This window comes from Vigna radiata, chromosome 6 (assembly GCF_000741045.1).
Source record: "Vigna radiata var. radiata cultivar VC1973A chromosome 6, Vradiata_ver6, whole genome shotgun sequence".
NCBI lineage: Eukaryota > Viridiplantae > Streptophyta > Magnoliopsida > Fabales > Fabaceae > Vigna > Vigna radiata.
This window is the reverse complement of record NC_028356.1, coordinates 30,407,173-30,413,566: the sequence shown is the minus strand read 5'-3', so window position 1 is coordinate 30,413,566 and position 6,394 is coordinate 30,407,173.

The window sequence follows — 6,394 nt, the reverse complement described above, 5'->3', positions numbered from 1 at the left end:
TTTAACAAAATTCAATTATCCACATGGACGTAAGCAACTGACATCTGTCTCCACGTCACAAACAGACTTAACACTGTTACCCCCAATTTAACGGAAAGGAGNTGATTGATACAATTTCTTGATTTTTAGGACCCAATTGAGAAAACGAAAAAAAGAGGGACTAAATTGAGATTCTACGCGAAAATAGGGACTTGGTGAATGATTAAACCTTATTTTAAAATACATCATTTTTCTAGAAACCACTTTTCTAGAGCTCTTTGACTTTTCTACAAGAGTTCTTCCTCCCTGCTCATCTAATTGAAGAACCGAGACTGTAGATTGATCCTTGCGGCTAGCTCTTCAATATAGACCAAGTAGTTTCTCTATTTGAGTAAGTTGAGTTTTTAACCATTTTTCTTGGTCTTTTCTTGTATCTGTTGCATGTAGACCCATTCAGTTTTCATGTATCCTTTGAGTCTTCATTTTAAGTCTCTACTGATCAGTGGTTTTAAAGGTGTATCCTGATAATGTTTCTATTTTTGGTAAAAGCAAATAGAGCCTTTTGAGCTTATGAAGTTGTGTTAAACCCCTAGAGTTGTTTGGTCATTTGTTAAGTAAGGAGAGCTAGTTTCTTTGATTTTAATTGATAGACAAGTTTTATTTTATGTTTGAATGATGGTATGATGGTTGATTTGTGAAATTATTGATTAGTGAGATTTTGTATGTTGAGTTTCTTGTTGGAGTTAGGTATGTTGAGTTGAATTTATCAATTCTTGTTTGTAGATGAATTATTGGTATTGTACTTGATTCTTGATGAATTAAGAATGTTAGATTGGCTATTTTGTTTTGGTAAATTGTTGTAGAAACTTGATCTGATCATAGATTAGAAGAATCATGTGTTTTTGGTCTAAAATGTGGGTTTTGACAGATGAAATGTTATAGGAGTGCTTATTAGGTTATTTAAAACTTGTTTGGATACATAGCTTACCAAAATATGATTAGGAAGAGAATGACAGGAGGTCTTTACCCCAGACTTTTAAGTCTTAGGAGTGGAAGAATAACCTCATAGTGGTAGGTCGAGTTACCTTTGTTTATAACACTACATGGTATAAATACCACTATGGGTGCAAGCCTTTATTGAAGTTTATGTCAAAGCATCGTATCCAGATAACTGAGTATAGAGTCAGATGATTATGTTTATATGAGTTATAGAATATTTTAATGTTGAACTAAATGTGATGCATGAAATTGTTATTGAAGTTTCTTTTTGAACACTAGCTCACCATGTTGTCTCTTTTGTTGTTCTTGGTGTTCTTTTTGTTTCTTCTGTGATGATCACTTTATTGGTGGGAGTAGATGAAGGATAAGTGTTAAAGTATCGCTAGTGGAGGACGATGATGCTACAAAGAGTCTTCTTGGTGGTCTAGTGGTTATGTTTAGTTCTTTAGATATATTTATTAGTATAGTTATTTTCTTTTAGATAACTCTATTAATCTTGTATCTAATAGTGGTGACAAATTTGTTTTGTTGTATCAATTTTATAACTCCTTATTTTGTCAATGAGAAGCTCCTAAAATTTAGGATCTTACAAGAGGCACGTGCACAATAGGTGCAAGCTCATTTGAAAGCACAAGCATATATGCATGCATGATTTCAAGAACAATTCTAAGCACAAATGCAGGCACAAATGCAAGAACAAATAGAAATGCAAACACTTTTACAAAAACAAATGCATACACAAACGCAAACACATATGTATTTTTTCAAGACATAAATATTTCTTGCATTAAAGATATTATCACCACATCAATCAAGAAACACGGAGAACAAAATGTGAAGATGATGATATTGTTTTATTTTGTTTTAATCATGTAGATAATTGTAATGCTAAAAGTCTACTTTCATTATATTCTTGACTTTGACTATTTTGAATGTGGTAAAATTTAGCATGTTTCCTATGAAGGTTTTGGCAAGATTTATTATAATTTTACTTATTGTTATATTTATATTAAATGCATTTTATAAGGTACAAAGAGCGTGAAATATTTTGTTTTGATGCAATTTTCTACAATTTTGTTAGGATTAGCAAGGGATAATTTGTTACAATTTGATATGTTTTTTCTTCAAATTAGTTAAAGATAAGTTATTATAATTTGCAAGGGATTAACTAAGGATTAGCTAGGGATCAATTATTTCAATTGACTATGGATTAGTTGAAGATTAGCTGGAAAAAAGTTGTTACAAAATGACTAAGGATTAGCTAGAAATAAGTTGTAATATTTTGCTACCGATCAACTATGGATTAGCTAGAGATAAGTTCTTATATTTTGCTATATATTCGCTATGGGTTAGTTACGAATAATTTTCTACAAATAGGCTAGAGATTTGCTACAACAAGTTTGCTATAGATCAACTAAGCATCAGTTAGGGATACATTGTTATATATTGCTAGATCAACTATAGAGTAGCTATGGACTAACACTTTTTCTGTAAATTCATTAGCGGGGATTTAGATAGAGATTTGTTATGAAAATTGCAAGAATTAGTAACGAAATAATTGTATCGCTACTTAGCTACTTATATTTTGCTACAACATAGTGTCTTTACTATTTCCTCGTTAATCTCTCACTGAATCATTTTGCAAGGGATCAGTGAGAGATTAGGTAGGGATTATCCATCACAAACAAGTCACTTTCTTGTATTGAAAAAAATAATATAATTATACTCACATTATAAACAAAATTCAATTATTCAAATAATGGTATAATCCATCTCAAGATACCTAATGCATCATTAATATAAAGTCTTTGAACATTGATATTAATTGGTAGTGGTATCTTGTTGCAAGATTAAACATTGATAATGAAACATTTTGAACAATAAACTCATCTTTGGATTGATTTATCATTGACAATCAAAACCACACAATTATCAGTTGTTTACCATAACAAGAGTGTATACAATCTAGCCAAGTATTAATGTTCCTTTGGACCTATTAAAACTCGTCGGATAAACATAAACATAAAATTTAACATTTCTTACAAACTATCTACCTAAGATAGGTCATGTTGGTGATTTATTGATTTAGTTAACTCGTTTAAAATGTTAAACTATTGAACAACCAAAATTTAAACATCGATGTACCAAATCCAAAGAACAATTAACAATAAAAGAAAATTAATAATAATAATAAATTCCAAAATTAATTTCATTGGGAACCATCATTTTCAATGCTTTATGTATATTCATATAATATATATGTAAGAAACCCAAATTTCAAAATTTTCAAAAGCACACTTGAATAGAGTATGAGTTCCTCTTCTTATGCTAATTGAAGAGGCTTTCTAATAAATAATAATTATTTCTAACCACATTCTTTTATCCATATAGATTTAAAACGCATAGTATAATCATATATGTTAATCTGTAATGAACCGATACGCATGGTGAAAATAAAATGCATACACAAACCTGAATTTGTCATTGGGAATGATATGGATAATGATATCACCAAACCGCAAGTATGTAATCTTGCAAATATAGAGGATCTTAGGTGCTATTTTTTGTTTTCTCTCCTAATGGGGAAGAAGAGAAAATAAAACTCTAAAATGGAGATCATAAGCCATTTTGTAACTTTTCTCAATCACGTTTTAGATTTTAATAATTCTAATGTTACCCCTCATTGAATAAGAATATTACTTTTGGGTATTTACACAATAACCTTTCATGACAATTATGTTTGTATTCATAAACATAATATTAACATATCACATTATAAGTTTAACTAACTAGATAATGACTCTAACACATTTAAATAATATATGTGACCTAAAATTTCTAACAAAATACTTCTAAAATAAAAATATTTTACATTTTAATAATTTCAATTTGACCCCTCATCAAATTAGAATATTACTTTAGGATATTTACATAACAACTTTTCATGACAATTATACCCTTAGTCATATACACATAATATTAACATATCACTTTACAATTTTAACTAACCATATAATGATCCTAACACATTTAAATAATATATATGATCTAAAATTTCTAACAAAAAATGTAAGATCCTAGAAATTTAATTAAAGAGAATTGAGAAAATGATTAGTTAAGTTTAAATTGTAATTTTTAGAATGAGTAAAATAATCAAACAAGTTATTAGTTTCAATTTATTTATAAAGCACTTAGGTATCATATGGTGGGTATTGGTTTCAACTCCAACTAGAAATATTTTAAATTTAGAGATTTTCTAAAATTATATCTATAGGCTTGGAGAAGAGTAGTAAAGACGAAATAAGGCCTCAAGAGTGATTATGTTTTTATTAATGATGAAGCTTTCGGGTACAATATATATATTTTTTTTTAAAATGATGTCATTTATTGAGTAAATGAAAAAAAGGGAAAATGATGTCATTTATTGAGTAAATGAAAAAAAAGGAAAAGTAGTGAACTTTTAAGGATTAAGAACAATATTAGAGCAGTGAAGGATTAAAGTTGAAGTAATAATCTAGGTAACGGGAGCTAATTGTTCTTGTTCCTTTTCTTGTTTGTTCTTGTGATGATGTTGTAAGAAGACCAAATATTGTACACTTTTGTATCTATGTGGTCATGATTGGTTACGGTTGTTGTATGTTTAATCATATATGTGATGATTTGTTTTATTTATTAATTTTCATTCTTGGTGCATGATTTAAATTGATGGATTATATCAATTTTTGGATAACAAAGTATAATGGAATAGTGTTAAAAGCATAAGCTATACATTTTGGAGAGTCATTGGTTTATGCATTTTCGTTGGACATAGTTTTGGACTATTAGGCACCACCATGGCAACTGAGACACTATCACAAAACCACTGGGTGTTATAGAGTGAGTGTCAAGCACACTTATTGCAAGTGCAGGGCGCTGGGTGCAAGGTGTAGGGTGTCGGGTGACACTTATTTTTCTGTTTTGAGCAGTCTTAGTAAAATTATATTTCCAACTTTGTTAACTATTAAATCAGACTGAAATTTTGACAGATGGTTCTTGACACATAGTTCTTCACTTTGATAGTTGGGATCAATAATTGGATGGCTCTAGTTAAAGAAAATAGTCTTGCACGATTTATATTTTAGATTTCTCTTTCTTGGTTTATCAAATTTTAAATGATAATTAATTTGAGGTATTTGCTAGTTATGAGGTACTTATTTATGCTTTTGGTTTGACTTTAGAATAAAAGACTGTTTATCCATATTTTGTTATTGTTGTGACTCAATTGAGTTGTGATTGGTTGAAATTGAGCTTACTAGGGATGGCAACGGGTCGGATCGGATACGGATAGTGTCTACCCGCAACCCGACCCGACAAAAAAGATCTACCCGCTACCCGCACGGATATCCGCTTAAAAAATATCCGCGGATATTTTAAAACCCGCGGATACCCATGGATATCCGCAAAAATAAAAAATCATAAGTGTGTATGCAGTCCAAGCCCATGAGTATAGGGTGCAGCAATAAATTTGTAGGAGTACTCAAAGTAAATATTGGTCCAAACCCAAGGCCCATTTTCCTTTTCAAATCAGATTAAGGTTTCTTATTTTCTTCATCCAAAAACGAAAACAGAATTTAGGTCTCTTCTTCATCCCCATCTACGGCCGCCCTGCTCTTCTCTTGACTGGTGCCACCACGCCTCACCTAGCCGAACGAAAGCGCCGCCAACAAGGTCACCCATGCTGGAAGCATCGCCGCTCTCGGGTTCCTCCCAAAACGCATGAACCACCTCCCTTATGATATGTGAAGATGAAACCCTGCCACCGTGATAGCGTCGCCTTTGTCTGGAATCCCTACTTGCCGCCGACGTTGCAACTGGTGATTATCTTCCTCGGACGCGAAAGCCTCAAGTTTTCTTCTTCCCTCATCCAAACCCGCGAGGGTCGCTCCTTCTTCTCCCCTCTCGACTTCTTTNCCTCTTTTTAAATGTAACTGAGAAAAAGAATGTGTGTGTTGATCTGTGCATGCTAACTTCTGAGGAGATGGAGAAAAATAAAAGTGAAATGAGATGAAGCTGCAATGATTAGAAAAAGGTTTGATGATGAACAAATCAGTGGTATGAATCAATGTAATGGAGATGAAAAAATCAAGAAAAAGATGGTTTTTCTGTTTATTATGTGTCATAGTGGATGAAGGTGGTATTGGGCGTTTGTGCATTTGCAGAATACATGTGTTTTTGGTGATGGAGAAGAAGGTCCATGGTTGAATCTGATTTAGTTTTTTCTTTTGGTCCGTGGAAGAGGTGATGGGATTGTGATTTTGAAGGAAGATTAAAGTTGTGTAAAAAGAAATTGGCTACGTTTACCTGAAATAAAATTTTAGTTAAATTAAATTAAAATTATTTTATAAATTAAAATTTAATATTTATTTTTATTTTTTGC